The sequence below is a fragment of the Callorhinus ursinus genome, unplaced genomic scaffold (genome assembly GCF_003265705.2).
Source record: "Callorhinus ursinus isolate GAN/ISIS: 27379988/994484 unplaced genomic scaffold, GSC_fseal_2.0 scaffold23, whole genome shotgun sequence".
Taxonomy (NCBI): domain Eukaryota; kingdom Metazoa; phylum Chordata; class Mammalia; order Carnivora; family Otariidae; genus Callorhinus; species Callorhinus ursinus.
Window position 1 is genome coordinate 11,048,946 of NW_027397085.1, and position 24,358 is coordinate 11,073,303.

General features: G+C 39.5%; 1 protein-coding gene across 11 annotated transcripts in view; it reads right to left on the minus strand.

Annotated features, from left to right (window-relative positions):
* ERBIN (erbb2 interacting protein) overlaps nt 1-21,993 on the minus strand; it is a 129,908-nt gene extending 107,915 nt beyond the window's left edge. For 8 of the 11 annotated variants that reach the window (XM_025892887.2, XM_025892895.2, XM_025892894.2 and 5 more), the window contains exon 1: nt 20,972-21,992. The gene's annotated coding sequence lies outside the window, so the exon portion shown is untranslated. Of the gene's footprint in view, nt 1-20,971 lie in introns of all 11 variants that reach the window. The other 3 variants (XM_025892888.2, XM_025892886.2, XM_025892893.2) reach the window with 2 other exon arrangements.
* Between the last annotated feature and the right edge of the window lie 2,365 nt (nt 21,994-24,358).

Consider the following 24,358-nt stretch of genomic DNA (forward strand, 5'->3'; position numbering starts at 1 on the left):
ACTCAGAAAACTATAAAATACTCATGAAAGAAACTGAAGAAGACACAAAGAAATGGAAAAACGTTCCATGCTCATGGATTGGAAGAACAAACATTGTGAAGATGTCAATGCTACCTAGAGCAATCTACACATTCAATACAATCCCCATCAAAATACCATCCACTTTTTTCAAAGAAATGGAACAAATAATCCTAAAATTTGTATGGAACCAGAAGAGACCCCAAATAGCCAGAGGAATGTTGAAAAAGAAAAGCAAAGCTGGCGGCATCACAATTCCGGACTTCCAGCTCTATTACAAAGCTGTCATCATCAAGACAGTATGATACTGGCACAAAAACAGACACATAAATCAATGGAACAGAATAGAAAGCCCAGAAATGGACCCTCAACTCTATGGTTAACTAACCTTTGACAAAGCAGGAAAGAATGTCCAATGGAAAAAAGTCTCTTCAACAAATGGTGTTGGGAAAATTGGACAGCCACATGCAGAAGAATGAAACTGGACCATTTACTTATACCACACACAAAAATAGACTCCAAATGGTTGAAAGACCTAAACGTGAGACAGGAGTCCATCAAAATCCTAAAGGAGAACACAGGTAGCAACCTCTTTGACCTCAGCCGCAGCAACTTCTTCCTAGAAACATCACCAAAGGCAAGGGAAGCAAGGGCAAAAAGGAACTATTGGGATTTCATCAAGATAAAAAGCTTTTGCAGAGCAAAAGAAACAGTCCACAAAACCAAAAGACAACCGACAGAATGGGAGAAAATATTTGCAAATGACATATCAGATAAAGGGCTAGTATCCAAAATCTATAAAGAACTTAACAAACTCAATACCCAAAGAACAAATAATCCAATCAAGAGATGGGCAGAAGACATGAACAGACATTTTTCCAAAGAAGACATCCAAATGGCCAACAGACACATGAAAAAGTGCTCAACATCGCTCGGCATCAGGGAAATCCAAATCAAAACCTCCATGAGATACCACCTCACACCCGTCAGAATGGCTAAAATTAAGTCAGGAAACGAGAGATGTTGGCGGGGATGTGGAGAAAGGGGAACCCTCCTACACTGTTGGTGGGAACACAAGCTGGTGCAACCACTCTGGAAAACAGTAGGGAGGTTCCTCAAACAGTTGAAATTAGAGCTACCCTATGATCCAGCAATTGCACTACTGGGTATTTACCACAAAGATACAAATGTAGGGATCCAAAGGGGTACGTGCACCCCAATGTTTATAGCAGCAATGTCCACAATAGCCAAACTGTGGAAAGAGCCAAGATGTACATCGACAGATGAATGGATAAAGAAGATGTGGTATATATACACAATGGAATATTATGCAGCCATCAAAAGGAATGAGATCTTGCCATTTGCAATGACGTGGATGGAACTGGAGGGTGTTATGCTGAGTGAAATAAGTCAATCAGAGAAAGACATGTAACATATGACCTCACTGATATGAGGAATTCTTAATCTCAGGAAACAAACTGAGGGTTGCTGGAGTGGTGGGGGGTGGGAGGGATGGGGTGGCTGGGTGACAGACATTGGGGAGGGTATGTGCTATGGCGAGCGCTGTGAATTGTGCAAGACTGTTGAATCACAGATCTGTACTTCTGAAACAAATAATGCAATATATGTTAAGAAAAAAAAAGAAGATAGCAGGAGGGGAAGAATGAAGGGGAGTAAATCGGAGGGAGAGATGAACCATGAAAGACAATGGACTCTGAAAAACAAACTGAAGGTTCTAGAGGGGAGGGGGGTGGGGGGATGAGTTAGCTTGGTGATGGGTATTAAAGAGGGCACGTTCTGCGTGGAGCACTGGGTGTTATGCACAAACAATGAATCATGGAACACTACATCAAAAACTAATGATGTAATGTATGATGATTAACATAACAATAAAAAATTTTTTAAAAAGAATACATAAGTCTCAAAAACTCAACAGTGAAAAAAAAATCCTATTAGAAAATGGACAAAACAAATGAGCAGACATTTCACTGAAGAGAATATACAGATGATAAACAACCACATAAAAGATATTCAATATCATTAGCCATTAGCCATGAGGGAAATAGAAACAAAATATGATGAGATACCACTACATACCTTTAAGAATGGCTAAAATAAAAAATAGTAAGAAAGAAAGAAATAGTAACATCACTAAAATGCTGGTGAAGGTGGGGAAATATGCATCTGTCACACACTATTGGTGAGAATGCAAACTGCTACAGCCACTCTGGAAAACACTCTGACAGCTTCTCATATAACTAAACTATACAACACGGCAATTACACTTAGATACTTATCCTAAATAATGAACATTTATCTTCATTCAAGAACCTGTACATAAACGTTCATAGAGCTTTATTCATAACAGCCAAAAATGAGAAACAACCTTGATGCCCTTCAATGTGAAACGGTTAAACAAAATGTTACTATGTCCATACTATGGAATACCACTTAAATGAACTTTTTTTTTTTTAAGATTTTATTTATTTATTTGACAGAGAGAGACACAGCGAGAGGGGGAACGCAAGCAGGGGGAGTGGGGAAGGGAGAAGCAGGCCTCCTGCGGAGCAGGAAGCCCGATGCGGGGCTTGATCCCAGGACCCTGGGATCATGACCGGAGCCGAAGGCAGATGCTTAACGACTGAGCCACCCAGGCACCCCTAAATGAATGAACTCTTACTATAAACAACAACTCTGATGAATCTCCAAAAAGTTAGACTGAGTGCAAAAGCCAATCCCAAAAGTTACATACTGTAAGACTCCATTATAACAGTTCTGAAAAGACAAAAATGGAGGGGAGGGGATTATAGGGAGAAGATGAATATAGTAGTAATAAAAGGACAACACCAGGGATTCTTGTGATGATGGAACTGTTCTGTATCTTGTGGTCATTTTTAATATTCTGATTGTAACCCTGTACTATAGTTCTCCAAGAGGTTGCCTCAAGGGAAAAATGGATAAAAAGTACATACGGTTTCACTACACTATTTCTTAAAACTGCTTGTGAATCTGCGATTATCTCAAATTAAAGGATTTAATTCCAGAAAGAAGCCTGAAATGAAACATTTATAAACTGGGGGAGAAGAGAATGCTAGCACTTTTACTTCTATTTTAAAAAGAAAAATTTAGTTAAGCTAATCAAAATATCCTCTGACAATTAGAAACAATACAAAACAGTTTATGTATTTAAGTTTCAAATTAAATAGTTAAGCACTTTAAAAGTTATAAATCCAGGGGTGCCTGGGTGGCTCAGTCGGTTAAACATCTGCCTTCAGCTCAAGTCAGGATCTCAGGTTCCTGGGATTGAGCCCCAAGTTGGGCTCTGAGGCCCAGTGGGGAGTCCACTTTTCCCTCTCCCTCTGCCCCTCCCTACCACTCATGTTCTCTCTCTCTCTCTCAAATAAATAAAATCTTTTTAAAAAAAGTTATAAATCCAAACTAAAACTCCTAAAAGAAAACACAGGACAAAAGCTCCAGGACATTGGCACTGGCAATGAGTTCTTGACTGTGACACCGAAGGCAGAAGCAACAAAAGAAAAATTAGATAAACTGGCTTTCATTAAAATTTAAAAATCTGTGTACAACAAGCCACTATCAACAGGGTAAAAAAAAAAAAAAAAAAGCAACCCCCAAAATGTGAGAATGTATGTGCAAATCATGTATCTGGCAAGGGATTAATATCCAGAATACAGAGAACTCCTAAATCTCAAGAACAAAACAACCTGATTCAAAAAATGAACAAAGGGCTTGAACAGACATTTCTCCAAAATAAGCACATGAAAAGTGCTTCTGGCCAGTAAGCACATGAAAAGATGTTCAGTATCATTTGTCATCAGGGAAAAGCAAATCAAAACTACAATGAGAGAGACAGCTGGCTGGCTCAGTTGGTAGAGCACGTGACTCTTGATCTCAGGGTTGAGTCTGAGCCCCACAGTGGGTGTAGAGATTACTTAAAAACAAAAAACAGCAACAAAAAAACTACAAGATACCACCTCATACCCGTAAGAATGGCTACTATCAAAAAAAAAAAAAACCCAGAAAATAAGTGTTCCCAAGGATATGCTGAAATTTGACCCCTTGTACACTGTTGACGGGAATGTAAAATAATATAGACACTGTGGAAAACAATGTAGTAGTTCCTCAAAACAAAACAAAAAAAATTTATCCTATGACCCAGCAATTCTGTTTCTGGGTATATAACCACAAGATTTAAAAGTGGAGTCTCAGAGAGATACACATTTTTATGGCAGCATTATTTACAATAGCAAAAATGTGGAAGCAACCCAAACGTCTGTTGACAGATGAATAGTTAAGAAAAATGTGGTATATACAGTAGAATATTCAGCCTTAAAAAGGAAACTGTGACATAGGCTACAACATGTACTTTTTTTTTTAGATGTTATTTATTTGAGAGAGAGAGAGAGAGAGAGAGAGAGAGAGAGAGGATGAGAGGGGAGAGGGTCAGAGGGAAAAACAGACTCCCTGCTGAGTGGGGAGCCCAGTGCGGGACTGAATCCTAGGGACTCCAGGATCATGACCTGGGCCAAAGGCAGTCGCTTAACCAACTGAGCCACCCAGGTGCCCCAACCTGGATGAACTTTGAGAACGTTACGGTAAGTAAAATAAGCCAGACACAAAAGGACAAACATTGTACAATTCTGTTTTTATGAGGCACTTTAGTCAAAACCATTGAGACAGAAAGTATAATAATGGTTGCCAGTGGCTGGGAAGAAGAGGGAAGGAAGGGGAAGTTACTGTTTAATGCGTATGGAGTTGCAATTATGCCAAATGAAAAGTTCTAAAGATAGACAGTAGTGATTAACGCACAAAAATATGTACTTATTATTGATCTGTACACTTAAAAATGGTTAGAGCAGTAAATTTTATATGTATTTTACCACAATTCAAAAAAAATTTTAAGTTATAATCCAAAGAAGGGAAAACAAATACCTGAGGAAGCTTCAGTGGAAACAGTGGTACTTGAGTTGGACTTGATGGATGACAGTGTATAGAAAGAAGCAAGTAGGAGTTGTAGAACAATCATTAAAAAATTTTATAAGACTACTCCCACTTCCACCTATAATTGTGCCTGTTTCTCAGAAATGAAACAGGTCAATATTTAAATTTTTAGTTTTCCAGAAACTGGACATGAATTACCAAATGTTTATAATTTCTTTAAAAATCAGCTTCCAAATATTCAATACAGGTAATTTTACATTCTGCATTACATTATTCCTACATACATGCCAGTAAAAAGTAATTTGATCTTCTCAAGTAATGCAGAGTATTATAAAAGAGAATTCTTAGAATATTCCCAGCTCCTCCCTCTCATTCTATCTAAGGTTGCTGTCATTAATTTCACTTATCCATAAACTGTCAACAATGAATAAGCTGCTGCTATCATTAGCAACAATGGTGGACACAAGTCCTTACACATTAGTCAAAACCCATACAATGGGGGCACTTGGGTGGCTCAGTCAGTCAAGCGTTTGACTTCAGCTCAGGTCATGATCCCAGGGTCCTGGGATCCAGCCCCACATCAGGCTCCCTGCTCTGCAGTGAGTCTGCTTCTCCTTCTACCTCTGCTCTGCTCCTGGCTCTTGCTCTTTCTCTGTCAATTAAATAAATAAACTTTAAAAATAATAAAAAAATAAAACTCACAGAATGTACATCACAAAGACTAAATCCTAATGTAAACTATGAGTTAATAACATTAACAATACTGGTTCACCAACTGTAACAAATGTACCAGTCAATTAAAGAAGAAACAGAAATGGAATAGCGTAGATGGCAACTCCATAATTCCTTCTCAATTTTTCTGAAACTACTCAAAAAGTAGTCTGTTTTTTAAAATTTGAAATTACAGGGACTACTCAGTCAGTTGGACCTCTGCCTTCAGCTCAGGTCATGATCTGAGAGTACTGGGATCCAGCCCCATGTCAGGCTCTCTGATTAGTGGCTTCTTCCTCTCCCTCTGCTGCTCTGCCTGTGTTCTCTCTCTCTCTCTCAAATAAATAAATATTTTTTTAAAATTTTCTTTTAATTTGAGATTACAAATTACATACACACTGCTTTATGATAAATCTTTCCCTTGACTCAAATATTGATGTCAACTTTTTTTTTTGGTAATATGAGCTGTATTCCAGTTATTTCTAAATTTAAAAATGATCATCTCTGACAAACTGGCATCTGCCAAAGGGGGGGGGGCGAGTTTATTAGTCCAAGGTTTCATCATTTGCATGAACCCAGAACTTGTTTTTCTATAATACCTATTAAAACTATTCTAGCTTCCAGTTACAAGTATGGTTCTGAGGGGGGGGAAAAGTACAGTTCTGGGAATCTAATGCACAGCATTGTGATAGATTACTGTTAATACAGTATTACATACATGAAAATTGCTAAGAAAAAATTATGTGCTGTGATGAAGGTGTCAGGTAACACAGAAGAAGCAATCAAATCAACACACTGTACACTATAAACTTACAAAATGTTATATGTCAATGATATTTCAATAAAGCTGGGGAGATGTGAAAATTAAAAGGCAAAAAATAAACATCTGGCACAAAAAACAGTGCTATTCTAATTTTTTTTAAGATTTTATTTATTTGTCAGAGAGAGAGAGAGCACACACACATGCAGGTACAAGAAGGCAGGAGTGGCAGGCAAAGGGAGAAGCAATGAGGCACTCAATCCCAAGACCCTGGGACCATGATCTGAGCCAAAGGCAGACGCTTAACCAACTGAGCCACCCAGGCATCCCAAACAGTGCTATTCTAAAGAAAATGTATACTAAAGAAAATACCTAGGAAAGTGTTTGTATAAGAGAAAAACCAGCATCTGAAATTAATGATGTACTATATGTTAGCTAATTGAATTTAAATTAAAAAAAAAAAAAAAGATGGGTGGCTCAGTCGTTGAGCGTCTGCCTTTGGCTCAGGTCATGGTCCCAGGGTCCTGGGATGGAGCCCCGCACTGGGCTCCCTGCTCAGCAGGAAGCCTGCTTCTCCCTCTCCGATTCCCCCTGCTTGTGTTCCCTCTCTCACTGTGTCTCTCTGTCAAATAAATAAAATCTTTAATTAATTAATTAAAAAAAAAGAAAACCCGATACAGTCAGGAAAACGGCATTTATTTTTCAAACCTCATTTACATCACTAACAAACTAAATGACCTCTAGGATTTTACTTTCTCATCTGGGCCAATAGTTTTCCTTTTCTGCTAATTAAAAAAAAAAAAAAGGGTGCCTGGGTGGCTCGGTTGGTTAAGCAACTGCCTTCCGCTCAGGTCATGATCCTGGAGTCCCGGGATCGAGTCCCGCATCGGGCTCCCTGCTGAGCAGGGAGTCTGCTTCTCCCTCTGACCCTCCCCCCTCTCATGTACTCTATCTCATTCTCTCTCTCAAATAAATAAATAAAATATTTTTAAAAATTTTAAAAAGGGTGGTTATCTGGACTAGACTATTTTCTAAGTCACTTTCAGGGATAAAATCCATTGAATATGAGGAAAATATCAGCATTCTGGGGAACATATCTTTCATTCACACCTCATTATCTATTAATTATATGACAAGGAAGGATAAGATCAAGGCCAGTGAAACATGTAAAGTGACAAAAACGTTTATTATGTATATAAACTATGTACACAGAGAATTTACTATTATAATCAAAGGACCAAAATAACTGCCATTTAATGGTATACCTAATTATTACTATGCATCATACTAAGTACTAAGCAAATTCAAGGAAAATGTTTATAATTAGAATTATTTTTCTTGTTAAGAAACAAGAAGTTCATGAAGCCATTCAAATATTACTTGAAAACACCTTCAAGAGGCAATTAAGGGGCAGAACTATAGTAGAAGATACCAACTTCTACTTACATCAACCCAAGGATTTTTACTTCTTTAACAAGTACCACTCAGTTTAGCAAATTATATTTTTTCCTTCCCATTCCCACAGCCAAACAATGCTAGAGAAAGCAAATACAGTATGATTAAATAGAAAGTCCTGGGCAGCAATAAAAATTACCTATCCCATTAATGAAGATTAAATTAATCATGTTGTTACCCTGACAGAGGCGATGGTCTCAAACAATGTAAGGAAACTAAGGAAAGAATTTTGCATTAATAGAGAACAAACTAATAGTTACTAGAAGGGAGGTGGGGGGGAATGGGTGAAATAGGTGATGGGGATTAAGGAGTACACTTGTGATGAGCACAGGGTGATATACGGAAGTGTTGAATCTCTAATATTATACACCTAAAACTAATAGTACGCTGTATGTTAACTAACTGGTATTTAAATAAAAACTTCAAAAAAATTTGTAGTTAAAAAGATGGATTATTTGTTAATATGCACACTGACAAATGTTAGAATATACAATTTAATATATTTATGATTCAATTTAAAAAAGTACTTTGACTAGTGCAACAAATTATATACCTAGATCTAAGCACATGACTAGAAAAATCTATTAGCAATTTTTTCAAGTCTTCAGAATACGGTAGGTGATACATATGAAAAATCAATCTCCTTCCTCTATTAAATATCCAGATAATACAATTAATGAGGGCGCCTGGGTGGCTCAGTCGTTAAGCGTCTGCCTTCAGCTCAGGTCATGATCCCAGGGTCCCAGGATCGAGTCCCACATCAGGCTCCCTGCTCAGTGGGAAGCCTGCTTCTCCCTCTCCCACTCCCCCTGCTTGTGTTCCCTCTCTCACTGTGTCTCTATCTGTCAAATAAATAAATAAAATCTTTAAAAAAAAAAAAAAGAATACAATTAATGAAACAGCCTCATTCACAACAGCAATAGCTCTCACCCTCCCTCCATTAACTTTGTGGAAATAAACACAGCAAAAAATAAACACATTTCTTTATAATTACAAGAAAAATGCATACTAGGGGCACCTGGGTGGCTCAGTCGGTTAAGTGTCCTGCCTTCAGCTCAGATCATGATCCCAGGACCCTGGGATCAAGCCCCTCATCGGGCTCCCTGCTTCTCCCTCTCCCTCTCCTTCTGCCTGCCGCTCCCCTTACTTGTGCTCTCTCTGTGTCAAATAAATAAATAAAATCTTAAAAAAAAAATGCATACTAGTAAGAAACATGGATATGACAACAAGAAAATCATAAACGCCACCGAAAGGCATAAACTATTAAATAAATGGAAAACTTACCTTCCTATAAAAACATATGCTATTTTAGAGGTATCAATTACTTCCTAAGTTAATCAATGAACTCAAAGCTCTCTCAATCAACACACCACACTTGCTCTTAGCCAAAAGGCTGAAAAGCTATTCTCAATCAACACACCAACAAGCATTTAGAACTTAGTAAGAATGATTCAAGTCTATCTGGAAAATTATTTTTAAAGTACAGTGATAGGCATGCCTGAGTAGCTCAGTCGGCTACGCATCTGACTCTTGATTTTGGCTCAGGTCATGATCTTAGGGTGGTTAGGTCAAGCCCCAAGTTGGGCTCCATGTTCAGCTTGGTGTCTACTGGGCTGTCTTCCTCCCTCTCCCCCTGCCCCACCCCCCTGCATGCATGTGCATGCACTCTCTCTCCCCCCCAAATAAAATAAATAAATACATCTTTAAAAACAAAAATGGGGGCGCCTCAGTGGCTCATTCATTAAGCATCTGCCTTAGGTTCAGGTCATGATCCCAGTGTCCTGGGATCGAGCCCCACATTGGGCTCCCTGCTCCATGGGAAGCCTGCTTTTCCCTCTTCCACTCCCCCTGCTTGTGTTCCCTCTCTTGTTGTATCTTTGTCAAATAAATAAATAAAATCTTTAAAAAAACAAAAAAAAAACAAAAGTAGGGTGATAAGCCAAAACTTTCAGGTATTAAGCATACTATAATATAGAAGGAAAAAAAAAATCAAGACAGCATAGTATTATCATAACAAAAAACAAAAATCTTGACATTAAGTATATTTGGGAATTTACTATTGATAAAGATAAAATTTTATAGGTAAAAAGATGATTTACCCAACAAATGGTGATACAACTAGATAGAAATATTGTAAGAATAAATCCAGATGATTATTTCACTCCTTAAGCCAAAAACTTAGGTTATTATATTTATAATCTTGGCACAAATCCTTTCCAAGAATATCATTAAACCCAAAAATGCATAAAGATCAATTTGACTATATCAAAATTTAAACTTCTATATAACCAAAGAGCATATAAGCAACAAACCAATTAAATCCACGTGAAACACAAAAGGCACACAAAAAGGTAATATTCCTTAAAGAATTCTTACAATGAACTTGCCAATGTCACAGTTAGGAAGCAGCAGATTTAAATCTAGGCAATCTGACTCCAAAGCTTATGTTCTTACCTATTATACTTTACTACCTGTCTCAGATTTGCGCAAGTATTTTAAGACAGCTAATATCCAATTTGTTCAAGAATGCACTTAGAAAGGTACTCTTACATACTATTTGTGGAAGTATAAATTGATAGAAAATCTTCAGAGGGAATTTGCTTCTATCAATCAATTTGAATTACATACACAGCAAAAGCACTTCGGGTATTTATCCAACAGAAAAACATCATATAAAAGTGCAAACATTTATGTGCAAAGAGTAGAAAATAAACATATATTCTGTACAGAACTGTATGTATAACAACCATAATGCTGATTAACATATATACATACCTACTAGATCTCTATATATATAATTGAAATATAGCTCCCATTTATATTTAAAAATACTTACACATGTATATCCATGCACAGTGAAATGATGGAATACACACTGAAGTGTTCATAAAAATACACATCACACTGATAAGAGTATCTCTGGGAAATGGGATTATGGAAATTTTCATTTGCTATATATTTCTGTATTTGAATTTTTATAATCAGAAGAAAAAATTAAAGTAATTGTTTTAGCCCTTTGCCTACCAAAGCCTCTCACTGCTTGTACCTTATCCAATAACTCAGTCTATAGATACCTAAAAGAAAGAACTGATAGAAGTAGTACTGATATCAGTAACTAAGGTCAGGAAGAAGACTCCCAGGGTTTCTGGCTTGGGATGGTTTTCACAAGAGCAGACAAGACACTATGCTGATATCAAGTATCTCTAACAAATCAAAATGTATCTACTATATACAGTCTCTGTTATTCTGCAGTTAGTCCCAGGATAATTAACAAAAATCTTTTGAAGTCCCCAGAGATTAACAGGGCACCCAAAGAATCCATTTGCTGCTGCCAGGATCCTTATCTTTTCCTAGGAGACTGAAAGCAAATCTTAATTCTAGGTACAAAAAGAAATGCCAGCATGCTTTTTTTTTTTTTAAGATTGTATTTATTTATTTATTTGACAGAGAGACAGACAGAGCACACAAGTAGGCAGAGCAGCAGGCAGAGGGAGAGGGAGAAGCAGGCTTCCTGCTGAGCAGGGAGCCCGTTTTGGGGCTTGATCCCAGGTCCCTGGGATCATGACCTGAGCTGAAGGCAGACGCTTAACGACTGAGCCACCCAGATGCCACGCCAATACACTCTTAAATCACTTCAAAATCTCCAAGGATGGTGAAGTCAAACCAATTCTTTTCTAGGCTAAGTGATAGCCTTGGCAGGGAGATTATAGGTTTCTTACACTGGTCCTAATACAACTGAAACAATCTCATCCCCATCCATCCAATCCAGACTCTAGATTTAGTCTAAGGTTTGAAATTCCAAGGACATCATTATCAGAAAGATAGATACATATGCCAAACTTTGGAATCATATAAACAATGTAACTTCAATGTGGAAAACAGTTACATCAAAATTACTGCACTCAACTAAAATTGAGCTCCAACATTACCTCCACAAGGATGCATCCAATGTAGACAATAAGAATACTGATTCTTTACATCCACCTTTCACATAGTAACCTGGGATTACTAAGGAATGAAATATATCACCTAAATGTATTGTACCAAATATTACATTTTAGAATTGTATCCCTTTAGAAATACTTTGAAAATTAATTTGACTACAGGGACTTGACTTCTGTCTGAAAATGTCTGTCTGAACAAATGTTTACCTCATCTCCCTCACCAAAAAAAGTATAGAAACAAAACTAGTTCTCACTGTCAGAGATAAACTACAATTATGGAAAGGGAAAATATGAGAATAAACCCTATGGTACTGAATTAAAATTAGATGTATCACTGAGAAACCATTCTATATTTATTGAAATATGCTCATAAATGTGAACGTGTACATGTGTGCAAATAAAAGTATCCCCTAGCTTTATGCACTTAAGAAGGCCTGGGAGCATCAATACCCACAGAGCAACAAAGACGAGAAGTGCCCAGATCTTGGCTTCTAAGTACCATTTTCCACTAAAAATTACCAGAGTGAGCTTAATGGTAACTCTAGAACACCATATTGTGCTGGATACAAGAAGTGCTCAAGGAGGAAGAACTGTATCAAAAAGAAAAAAGAAATTAAGCCAGCTAGAAGGGGTTCTCACTAGCCGAATCCAGAACAATATGAGTATCAAAACAAATGGTAATGGATTATAACCCAGTGAGTGTAATTATGGTGATGTAAATAAATGAGTAAGTTAAAAATAAAGAACAAAATATTTACATAGTTCCAAAGTACCTACCCCCAAAATATTTATTAATTACAAGTGAGGAAAGCATACCTTGACATAGAAGGTATCTGGTAGTTACAACCATAACTGCATAATCGATGACTACCATCAATAATGGGACAACTGGGGGCGCCTGAGTGGCTCAGTCGTTACGCGTCTGCCTTCGGCTCAGGTCATGATCCCAGGGTCCTGGGATCGAGCCCCGCATCAGGCTCCCTGCTCAATGGGAAGCCTGCTTTTCCCTCTCCCGCTCCCCCTGCTTGTGTTCCCTCTCTCGCTATGTCTCTGTCAAATAAATAAATAAAATCTTTAAAAAAAAAAATAATGGGACAACTGAAATTGCCTACGACCTGAAAGAGGCAATGAGAATAATGCAGCATCACTTCCATGATAACCCTGCCAAAGATCTAATCATAAAATTATAAATCTAATCATGAAAAATCTAATCAAAGATCTAATCATAACAATGTCACGGAAATACAATTAAGGGATATTCTACAAAATAAATAGATCTATAATCTTCAAAAGGGTCAGGTCCCTGAAAGTAAACACAGAAACTGTTCCAGGGGCGCCTGGGTGGCTCAGATGGTTAAGCGTCTGTCTTCGGCTCAGGTCATAATCCAGGGTCCTGGGATCGAGTCCCACATCGGGCTCCTGGCTCAGCAAGGAGCCTGCTTCTCCCTCTGCCTCTGCCTCTCTCCCTGCTCATGCTTTCTCTTCTCTCTCTCTGTATCTCTGTGTCTCAAATGAATAAATAAAATCCTTAAAAAATTAAAAAAAAAAAAAAAAGAAACTGTTCCAGATTAAAGGAGACTAAAAGACATGACAACTAAATGTAATGCAAGATTGTCATGTGGATCTTTTTGCTCTAAAAGACGTGGGGGACACTGGTAAGATTTAAGTGTTGGTAATGCATTCTTTGTTAACGTCCTAATTTTGACAGTTATGATGTCATTACATAGGACAATGTCCCTGTTTGTAGGAAATAAACATTGAAGTATTGGGAGGTAATGGAGCATCAATCAGGTGGGCAACATACCGTCATTATACGTCAGGGACAAAAAAGTTTTTTGTACTATGCTTTCAACTTTTCTGTGTATTTGTCATTATTCTCAACTTTTAAATATGAAGGAAAAATTAGAAAAAATATATAGCCATACCAGAGAGGAGTATATCTACAGATAACAACACAGAATGGAATTTGTTGAGAATCCAAAGTGAATGGGGCAAAGGGAGGGGATGACAACAAAACACAACACATCTGAGGAACCAAATATACAAAACAAAGTGGGATCTCCAAAAAGAGTAAGTTTTCTTAGCAAGAAGGATTGGGAGAAGTGTGTCCTGGGCAGTCATCCAGGTAATAAAACCACAGAAGAACAGCTGCACGGTTAGGGCATCCAGCAAGCACTCTGTACTGTGGGATTTCTGACACTTGGGCAGTGTAACTGTGAAAATAGGGAAATACCATGCCCTGAGGGACAGGAAACACGTGTAAGAGGACAAGCTATCCACATACCCTAAAGGAAAAAGCCATTAGCTAACTAAATATACCAAAGCCAGAAGAACAGGGATTCACATGGGCTGGGAGAATACCATGAAATGACCAATACCATAAAATCTGGACCATAATACAAAGCTTTAACCACAATGAAAAATCTAACATTTGAGGAAAATCTAAAAGCATGATGGATATACCAAGTACAATAAGATCAAATCTCCTATACTGCTAACAGAGGAAACAGGAGACAATGTAAAAGTTTTGTCTCAGAGATTCAACAGGTTACAGTAAACCAAAAATACAACTAAAAATTAAAAATCAACTCCTATGGGATGCCTGGGTGGCTCACCTGGTTAAGCATCTGACTCTTGATTCCAGCTCAGGTCATGATCTCAGTATTGTGAGATCAAGCCCCCCATCCTGGCTCTGCACTGAGTGTAGAACCTGCTTAAGATTCTCTCTCCCTCTTCCTCTGTACCCACCCCCGCCACTGCACACGTGCTCCCATCCCTCTCTCAAAAAAAAAAAAAAAAAAAATCAACTCCCATGAAAACACAAGAGTTCCCAGAAACACTATCCTCCCTACTAAATAAATTGAAAAGAAGTGAAGACCAAATTGGTGAACTAAAATACCAAGCCTCAGGATTCTTCCTGAATGTAATACTGGGAGACACACACACACACAGGCGCGTGCACGTGCAAAATCCAAGGAAGTAATGAAAGCTCCATAAATCCCAACATCCACCTAAGTTTTCAAAGTGCAAAGTGCACTCCTTGGGCCTTCGGATTCCTCAGACACTTTGAAAGAGTCTTCAAGATCAAAACGATTTTCACAATTATACTGAAACATCATTTGCCCTTTCCTATTATATTAACAGCAATGGTGCAAAAATAGGGTGGGTAAAACTGCTAGCACCTTAGTGCAAAAGCATTGACATCAAGCTATATGAACACCACTGCATATTCCCAGGTTTCTTTTCTTTCCCCTGAAGTTTTTATTTAAGTTCCAGCTAGTTAACACACAGTGCAATATTAGTTTAAGGTGTAGAATTCAGTGATTCATCACTTACAACATCCGGTGCTCATCACAAGCGCCCTCCTTAATACCCATTACCTGTTTAACCCATCCCCTGCCCACCTCCCCTCCAGTAACCATCAGTTTGTTCTCCATAATTAATTCCCAGATTTCTTTTTAAATGCCATGTTCACTTGATATCTTTAATAAAGCAGTAAAAAATAGTTCTATTAAATGTCAACTCTTTAATACATGCCTTTTTAACATTTTATGTGAAGGAATGGCAATGCTGAGAAGAAGCACCTGTGTAATTACTTCAAATTATGAGCTAAATTAGCCTTTTTCTCATGAAACATGATTTTGACCTAAAAGAACAGATGACAAACTATGTATGCTTGTAAACTTAGGAATCTGGCAGACATTTTCTCAAAATATAAACCAAGTACTCCGGCAACTTCAAGGGAAAAACACTAACAGTATTTGTTACCAGTGATTAATATTCGAACTTCCAAGTGAAAATTTAGAAATGTGGATGTTTACTTGCCACCCTGAATTTGATTGACAGCTTCACAATATTAAAAACATTTTTGATGAAATTAGTGGTGATATTAACAATTTTTTGTTTGCTACTACCTAACGAAATGCATCAAATTTTGGAAAATATGTAACTCAGTGAACCAGTATTTCTCTAACAACCATTACATGATGTCACAAAACCATGAACAGGTAAAAGATTCAAAGTGCAAGATAAACTAATGTATTTTCAGGTAACAAGAATGAAAAATTCACTGATACAGTGTGAGATTTGACACTGCAGCTATTCTTTAAGAAATTCTGGTGTGGGGACACCTGGGTGGCTCAGTCAGCTAAGGGTCTGCCTTCGGCTCAGGTCATGATCCCAGGGTCCTGGGACTGAGCCCCGCATCGGGCTCCCTGCTCAGCGGGGAGCCTGCTTCTCCCTCTGCCTGCAGCTCCCCCTGCTTGTGCTCTCTGACAAATAAATAAAATTTTTGTTAAAAAAAAAATTTATCCACAATTATCTAAAAAATGCAATGAAAATACTCCTTCCTTTTCCAACCATGTATCTGTATAATCCTAGATTTTCTTCATATACTTAAACCAAAACAACATACTGTTAAGACTGAATATAAAAGTAGACGTGAGAATCAAGCTGTTTCTATTTAACCAGACACATGAAACTTGCAAAATTAACAATGTCCCTCTTTTTTAAGATTTGTTTAGAAAAATTGTTGTTTTGTTACATCAGTGTCAGGATAACGTACCATGATTTATGGGTTTATTTATTTATTTCTATAGATTTTATTTATTTGAGAGAGAGAGAGAGAGAGAGAGTTGCGCCTGCGCACACACAAGCAGGGGGAAGGGGCAAGAGAAGCAGGCTTGATCCCAGTCAAGATCTGAGCCAAAAGCAGACACTTAACTGACTGAGCCACCCAGGCATCCCAGATTTATGGTTTTTTAAACAAATTAATTGATATTTAAGAATTTCTAATAAGGGAAATAAATATAACCCACATAAAACAAAGCTCTGTGGGGTTCTTTGTAATTTTAAGAGTATAAAGGGATCCTAAGACCAAAAAATTTGGAATCGTTGCCTTAGGTCTACTACTACTACTAGTTATTATACTATGCTATAACAGAGTGAATTCTCCTAAGGACAAATGAAATATATAAGGCACACTGTCCCAAAGCAAGCTGTCCAAGACTACTCTATTTCCTAAGTTATCCAGTCTTCTTTTCATTTTCCTATTCCCTCTGAGGAATTTAAGGATGCTGCCATAGCACGTTTCTCACCCCTTCTAGTAAAGCAACGAACCAGGAAACCACTCACTATGTACAAAAGTAAATGGACTCTGAATAAGGACGTCCAGAGAACTGACGTCCCCAGATGTTATTACACCCATTTTGATTACTTGTCTTTTTTATTTTCTACTTTTTCTACTACATACTATATACCTAAAATCATAGATATTCTCCAGATAAACAGTCTTATTAACTTAATTTTTAGATAATCTTTTCTACTGTTTTATATACTACCGTTTATAAAGACTGGTGAGGCCTTCATCCAACGATACCTGAAACAAAAATTCCAGGGACAAGAATAAAGTGAGTGACAGAATTCCACTGTGCTTATTTCATAAAAACAAAGGAAGGCAATTTCAAAATTTTAGGGACACTGACAGAAAAGACATCTAACTTGAGGGGTAGGACAGAAAGGAAAGGGACAAAATGGAGAAGAAAAATCCAGAGATATAAGCTTGTGTGTTTTAAAAAGCCAAAAGCATAATGAAACAAAAAGGTATAGGGGTTTGCAGAGTCGTAATAAAAAAGTACATAACAACCTGATCTTATCTTAACAGAGGTAATTCTGGGGATATTTAAAAAAAAAAAAAGAGTTCAGGAAACATAAGTAAAAAATCTATTAGTGAGTATCAGGTTACAATACTGGCATGTAAACTGAGTGGTAATGCAAAAGGCATATTTACAATTAAATGGGGCAAATACATTTTTTCTATTCATGTTGTGAAGTTTTTTTAGGTGATGAGCATGGACTCAAGGTTTAGAAAAGAGGGGAAGGGCAGCATATAATCAAGAAAGAACAGCTGAACATGGGGACAAAGGAAGTAAATGAAGCAAACTATAAAATAGGAAGCTAAAGAAATTAGAAGACAAAGCCTAATAATAGCTAGATTCCTTTTTTACAATTAGAAAACCTAAGAGGAGAAAGCTAAAGGTAAATCTGAAAAATGGGTATAGTATGGTTCAAGAGTTAGTGATGAGAGGGACCAAGAAAGAAACAAAAAAATGTGTAGTCAATCAAAGAAAACTTGGAGGCAGAAGTGCTGAGCTCTTTCCTTACAAAATTCAGAAGTATGTACCATAAAGCATAATTCACATATTCATTTCTACGGCAAGAGCAAACAGCCTGCATGCAAAAACTGAATAATCTATTTTGACCAGCAAAGCGTAAGTACAATTTATGTTGTCAAGGAAAGAAAAGATAAAGACCTCTTTAGAATTTACAACACAGGTGTTCCCCGCCCCACCAAACCCCACTCCCCGTAAAAAAAAAAAAAAAAAAAAAAAAAAAAGGCATCTAATAGGGAAATAGGCAAGGGAAAGAGTAAAAAAAAAAAAAATGCAAGCAACAAAGTGTGTTTAAAAAGAATCTAGCTAAGCAGCATTCACAAAAAAGAGAATTACTTTGCTATCCATCATCACTAAAATTGTGCATAATCCAAATACTTTATAAACAATGCCATAATCTATTCCTAGCCAAAACAGCTTTAAGCCTAAATTATGTTGTCTATAAGCAATTATTTAAAATAAATGCTGAAAGAGGCACCTAATTTTCTGAAATTTTTAAGTGTTCTTAAAGTATTGTTTACTACCAAGAGTTTAGTATCAATACCTCTAAAAGAAGTGAATTTAGAGATTTACCAATGATGTATGTAAAAGGTCTCTAACTACAGTTACTGCTTCATTAACAAACAGCATGCAATAAAAATTTGGTTTCCATATTTGAACCACTGTAAGCTTCTCGGACGTGAAAAGTTTGCAAAAGCTTGATCTGAAACAACAGGCAGACTTCAAAATACAATATTTGAATTAATTAGTTGAAGGATTAAGTTTATCATTATTGAAAACTCCTAAGTACCTTTCATAAATAGTGCCATTAAATATGTATTTTGTGCAGTGTAAACAAAAGCTTTGGAAGTACTCTAGATTTACCAATTTAATCTTAGAAAACCCATACAATACTAAGTATAGAAGAATACTAAGAATATCCAAAACGTAAAGCCACTTGAGTATTTCAACTGATTACCATCTTTCTTTAACCTCTTTTCAAACCCCATAGTCACCTTTTAAACAAGGCTTGAAAATATGTATAGTTTGACAATAGTAATAAGCCTGAAATTCATTACGCTAATTCAGTACTTAAGTAACAAAATTTTAAGTAAACCACAAAGTAACTTTTGCCTTGATGGTACAAGAGGAATCAAAGGTTCTACAAAGGTGAACATTTCACATTTTTAAAGTGTGCTGTCTGCATCTAAACTACTACAGATGCTAAAAGTAAAAAAATCAAGAACTTTATCTAAGAACGGATTTAAGCATTTTCAAGTGCTACAATACTTTTCACTTGTAAAATTTACTAATGCAGAGAAACATCTTCACAGACTGATAATGCTCTATTAAGGCTCTGTTGCTCTGAGGCCAAGTATAAGCCATATAAGGAAACTGAAGTTCAATGCCATTTATTTTGTTCTGCTCTTTCCGATGCCCAAGAATAACCTCTTTCGTTGCTTAATATTAGGTCCCCAAATCATAAAGCAGATCACTTATACACTTTAAATTCCTTCATAAAGCTATTTCGACTTAACAGGAATGACTTGATGGCTCACAATCTTACCAACACAAACAAACAAATTTTTAAAAGGATCTCCAGAGACTACACTCCGAGGGGAAAAAATCAAAAGAATATATAGTAATATTTAAAAGACTCCCATTTTGAAATGTCCTTAACATAATAACAAACAAGCTGTGAAATAATTGATCCTGCTCTTCAAAAGCTATCTTTTCTTTGAACTAAAGAATGTCAACTAGTTTTCATGGGGTAGCATGAGCAAACTAAATATTAATTTATAGTTAAGATACACCTACCAACAGGATGCCATACTTATTTAATATTTATTCCAAAGCACGGTATTATGTTTCACCTCCTTTACCACAAAAATACGAGAAAAACATTAAGACACACTAAAACACCAATAAAAAAGCCCTTTGTGTTTGTTGTGAACTAGTTTTTTCTTTAAGGACTACTGATTGGTTCAAAAGTGTTTATAACTCTGACTGGTGGAATGTCTCTCATGCTTCACTAATTCCTGCCACCACTGTAGGTACCTATCACTTACTAGACAGAACCGGCCAAAACATTTGGACCAATACAAAAATGTAAAAAAGTACTATTCTAAAAGAACTGATGTTTATTATAATCAATATGACTTCCATAAAAATCGCTTAAAGCGTTTTACCTCCCTTTCTCTATATATTCTGTTCTTAACTACAGAGAAGTCCTAACAGATTAGAGTACTTACGGGTGTATTTTTCTTTTTGTTTTTTAATTACAACTCTGTTTATCCATAATACTCTCTCCTTCTCCTTCCTAGGTCCACTTACAAGAAAAATTAAGCAGACACTTCCTTTCGATTAATTAACCAAACAAGTATCCCAAGATTGTAAACATCTGAAAGGAGCCAGTTACTGAAAAAAATACATCTCCCACCTAAAAAACAAAAACTAAGAATGGCAGTGTTTGTTTCTAAAATCCAACCAAATACGTTTCTAAGGATTGCAACTAAAAATAACTCTATACACAACGCAAAAAGTCAAATAATCGGCAACAGTATAAACAAATGTGGCAGCCATCTCAACAACAGTAAATCCCTCGCTGCAGCGACCTAACTTTTTTCCAAAACAGAAGATGCCAGGTTCAGTGACTTAATAAAAAAAAATACATTGTATATGTTTTAGGAAACTAAAACTTCTGGACCTAGTGCTGAACAAAGGCACTCTTTCTTCCGATTGCTTAAAACTTTTCGTCTCACCACATTCTTACAATCTCTTCTAAAGTAACCAGAGTCCAGATGGTAGAAGGGGGTCAAAATCAGTTCCACCATTTAGCAACTGAAATACTATCCACTTCGACACTACAAAAGATTAATTTAGGGCAGCTGGGGAAGAAGTGAGACACCCTAAAGGACCCTCTCTTTCCTGGCCCAAGAGCTTTGTAACTTCTAGACACACTTGGTGAAAATTACCTTTCGGTCGGGCAGTGTCTCAAGGCAGCTTTTTCAAGGCTTCGCCTGACATGATTTCCTTCCCTTCATTAGTCACTTTGGATCCAGCCGAATTTCTCTCTCCAGTGAGAGCGGATGTGGAGTGGCCTCCCGCAGTAGGACGAGTAGGTGGCTTTGGAGGGGGCTGGGAAGCGGGCTGGTTTCCTGGTCCCAAGTTATACAGGAGTTTCCCAACCCCAACTAGGATCTCCGCCGAAAAAAAAACTTTTCACTCGTGACACCGCCCGGAATTACCGTGCGAAACTCACTTCCTGCCTTGGCGCAGAAGCAGGATCCAGCTCGGTCCACGGGAACCCGGAAAAACCAGCTCCGCGCGCGCCGGGGAGGGGGAGGGCAGGGGGCGTCCGCGGAGAGCCTCGAGCTCCGGGCGCCCGGCGCGCCCCGCACACCCGACGGCGGCGGAACCCGGCCGGCGGGGACCAAGATGCCGCCGGGGCGCTGGGCGAGCCTCGGCCGCGCTAGGCCGCCAGCTCCTCCTCGCCGCCGCCCCCAGAGCCGGGCGGCGGGGTTATTGTCTCGATAGCGCCTGCCGCGCCCTTCGCCCGCGCCGCCGCCGTCGCGGCCGCCCCGGGCCGGAGCCGAAGGGCCGGGCAAGCTAGAAGGCGGCCCCCTCCCCGGGCAGTCCGTCTGGCCGTCCGTTCTTCCGTCCGTCCCTCCCCGCCTCTCCTACTTGCCCTCGAACCCTCTTCTCCCTCTCCCGTTTTCCCGCCGCCGTCCCTTCGCTCCCCTCCTCGTTCTTCTTCCAAGGCGCTGGTGGCTCCCCCGGGAAGCGCAGAGGGTGGGGGCAGGCGGCGGCTGAGTCTCCTCACGAGCTCGCGGGGCCGCGGCAGGGGCCGAGGCTGCGTCCCGCGCCGCCGCGCCACATTCACTCGAGCGAGAGACTGTGAGGGGAGGGGAGGGGTGGGGAGGGGAGGGGAGGGAGAGGAGAGAAAGGAGGAGGAAGGGAGCTGGGGCGGAGGGGAGTTACTGCCTCACAGGCCGCGGCGGCAACAGCGCCACCGCCCCGGCGGTGAGGGGGAAGAGACTGCACGCCGCTGCTCCGCGGTGGGGGCGGGGGCGGGGCGGCCTCCCGCCGGCTTCGCCCCAACCGCCAACAGCCGGGCTGGAGGCCGGCGCGAGCCAGTCACCGCGCGCGGGGGGGGGGGGGGGGCGGGGGCAGACGTCGGCGGCGGGGGGGGGGCGGCGGACCCGGGGCCGGGCGGGGGAGGGGCCGGCGGCTGCGGGGGTTCGCGTGCGAGGCGCGGCGTTAGGCCCGCTCAGGCCCAGGCCCAGGGAGGCCTGCCTGCCGCCCCTCAGCCGCTGGAGGTGGGGGACGCCGACGACTCGGACCCCGATTCCTCTGCGCCCCGCCGGGGAGGCTGAGAGCCCCCAAGCCTCCTACGTCCCGGCCGATCGTCCCGGCCGATTGAGTTTCTTTGTAAGACAGTAATCGGTGCGAAGGGTTCAAGTCCAGCCCCGATTTTAAGGCTGCAGGTATCTCTTTCAACTGCAGCACTCCCAACTTCCTCTAATGGCACGCTTGGTTTGCAGGAAACCACAGAGGCGGCTCGGTAGAGCTTCCCACGCCGGCCCTCGCTCGGAGCTTGCTCGCACAGCAAAGCAGCTGGGGCTCCTCCAAGTCTCAGCCTCACACCGGCGAGGAGACAAAGCTGGCGCTGGGAGGGGGAAAATGGCCCGCGAAATTGCCTCAAGATAGTGCCTTTGTTAGAGGACGCGTTGGACACACTCCGAAGGCGACGTAGGCTTCCAACCCCAGCGGTTTCGGTGGTGCAGTCTTGAATTGCGCTGGCCCTAATAATTCAGTCTGGCAGGGTTTGCGTTTATTGCGGAGAGAGACTCTTAAGCATTCCATCAACACATATGGCATAAAACGCTTCAACCATAACATTGCACAGTTTTTGCTGTTACCGCTTTAAATATGTTAACAGACAAGACGGCCTTGTTTTACCGGAGAAGGAACGTAATACGGAACAAACCATTCCCCGCCCCCAGTCTCTGCTGTTCTTAACCCTGTACAATGATGGTCATTAGTCTCTGTGTCCCCGAAGTCATTGCTTCAGTTCTTCCGTCTGTGTTCCAGACATAATTATTTATTACCTAGCTTGAATAAAGACCTGTATGCCCTATAGATAATTACTGACTTGCATACAAAGGAAGGAGTTCATAAAGTCCATCAAAGAATTGTTTACCAAAGTGAGTTGTACTCTAGTGAAAACTCTTGAAATAACTCCAAAGGTGTTCGAGACATTCTGTTAGTGTGACAGCATTTTAACTACTTCCAGAACTGCTGGAATTAACACAGGTAGTTCTTTAGGATAGAGCAGAAGTTGAAGGTTCCCAAATAGTACCAAAGTGTTCAGTTTTACTCAGTGCAGGACGGAGGTAAGAGAGCATTTAACTACAGCTAGGAAATGAAACGACAGCCAGGTGTAATAGTAACACCAAGCTACTTAAGCCATCTTATGAGAATATGAATCGTAGCCGTTGTATAAAATCTAAAGTTGGTATATTGCTTATGCTATTTTTAATCTCACAAGAAGGATTTCCTGCTCCCCTTTCAAAAACAGGCTTGCCTCTGACCAAACTCAGTAGCATAGCCCTGAACTCAAAGGGTCCCTCTACTAAAGCGTCCCAAGATGTAGTATCTCCCATACCAGCCTGTCACCGGCCGGAATCTGGAATTTCAATGTTGTATTTAGTCTCAGGTTGGTTCAAGACCCCTTTAAATGTGGCATCATAGATTCAGCTAAGCCTAACCACCACCACCCCTTCCCAAACCTAAATAATAGGACCAGACCAGTCCCTAGGTTAGGGACTTTTCCACCCCTACTTAAACGCCTACTGGGGTCCAATCTGGCCCATTACCATTTAGGCTAGAAAAGTTTTTATAATCAAAACCCCTCCTCCAACTCACCTAAAATTTTAATGCTGGAGTTTAATCCCTTTGAGTCGTTTATTTCTCTAGCACAAAGCCATAATCCTGGGAAAGGTAATATTTAAGCCTTATTAGTCATTTATACCTAATTCATCATATTGCTTCCCCAAAGCAGCTTTGGATGGGAGGGAATATAGAGATTGCATATGATGATGCTGAAAAGGTAGGAGAGGGAAATGTGGTTCCATTCTTTGGGGAAATACATGAAGAGAAGTATAGACAATAAAGTGCCCCCATTTGATTGTTAAATAAGTCCTACGTGTACTGTAAAATGAGCCCCAAAGCACTGACCTTAAGAGGTTGGAAGCCAGGATACACTTACCAATATTAATTATTTTGACAAATATTTCTTTAATGATGCCTTTGTAAAATATCTTTGGCAGGAATTCCGTATCTGTGCTCATATAGAAGAG